Source organism: Camellia sinensis, chromosome 2 (genome assembly GCF_055761805.1).
Source record: "Camellia sinensis isolate YWXY chromosome 2, ASM5576180v1, whole genome shotgun sequence".
Lineage (NCBI taxonomy): Eukaryota > Viridiplantae > Streptophyta > Magnoliopsida > Ericales > Theaceae > Camellia > Camellia sinensis.
This window is the reverse complement of record NC_138962.1, coordinates 35,690,807-35,692,405: the sequence shown is the minus strand read 5'-3', so window position 1 is coordinate 35,692,405 and position 1,599 is coordinate 35,690,807.

The window sequence follows — 1,599 nt, the reverse complement described above, 5'->3', positions numbered from 1 at the left end:
TTGTTGAGTCGTTTTGCTGTGTTCAGTCATAGGCTCAATACTTGGTCGAAAGCTCATCTCTGAATTTCAAAAATAAAATCGTTTTGTGCTCCGAGTGCCATGCCATTCTCCACATTTGTACAAAACAAAATTTGTTCTTTCATAAAATCGCAGGATTCAACCCAGGTCATGTGAGAACAGTAGAACTAGGACCTATCTGAAGCTATATATGATTCCGGGCTGCAAAGCAAAAGCAAAAGAGGAAAATGTCGGGTATTTGAGTTTGTTTCAACTTCAGTAAGTTCCGAGACTACATTCTATGTGTGCCTCTTCAAAGTCTTGCCAAAGCTCCGAAGTATGAGTGTGCCTCTACCTCAAGCTCAAGATCAAGTCTGCTTCAAGCCAAAATGGCAATCGAAGTGCTCCCTCAGAAAACCAGTCCCTACCAGATGCATCTTGGCTGTGTTTGCAATGAGTTCCTAGGAGACCAACTGCGACGGTAGAAACTAGAGTTCGGACGGCTATTGCCTAGAACGCAAAGGTTTGGAATTTCCGAGACTAAAGTCTGGTTTAAATACCCAGGGGTCTATCCTCGGCTTGAAATCTGTATGGCAGCCCCATAGATTGAGATAGCATGTGAATGCGCCTCGATTCTGGATACTGAATTAACCTAGTCTGTCACCCCGTTGGAGAATATGGAAAGTTGTGAACATGACCAGGAAGGAAAGGTAGTAACCACGGTTTAGGAGTACAATCAAGAAAGTGCAAGAAGAACCCACTCTTTTCAGCTCAAAAGGTTTCTGTGGAATTTTCAACTCATGACTTCGATGTGTAGCTCATCGTCGGTCGGTATGCACGAGGTGTATCCTTTTTGGAATGTATCATGGCCCCTCCGAGAGGTAAATCGGAGGTTGCGTTTGGAAATTGGTCTACTTAAGGCTTGTATTCCCTTGTTCGGCATTTTGTGTCAAATATGCGTTGTCACGCACACTCCACTTGCATTGTTATGCACCCTTCCACCCGCATTGTTATGCACTTCTCATGCTTGCATTGTGATGCACGTTCCAATTGCATTGTTATGTACCCACTTCATTAGCATTGTTATGCTCATTCGTTACATTGTTATGCACATTTATCTAGCATTGTTATGCTCATTGCTTGCATTGTTATGCACATCTATCTAGCATTGTCATGCTCATTACTTGCATTGTTATGTACACTTCACCTGCGTCGTTATGCACCTTTTCACTTACAATTGTCGTCTTTTCTCCTCTCGCATGCGATGCGTTAGGGCATCTTTGGTTTCGAACATTCGGATGAGTTCCGGTGTTCATCCATCCCTTTTCTCTCTTGCATGTGATATGCTGAGAGGTTTTCTCTTGCGTGTGATACGCTGAGAAATTTCCCTTTTCTCTCTTGCATGTGATATGCTGAGAGGTTTTCTCTTGCGTGTGATACGCTGAGAAATTTATCTTTCCTCCCTTGCATGTGATATGCTGAGAGGTTTTCTCTTGCGTGTGATACGCTGAGAAATTTATCTTTTCTCTCTTGCATGTGATATGCTAAGAGGTTTTCTCTTGCGTGTGATACGCTGAGAAATTTATCTTTTCTCTCTTGCAT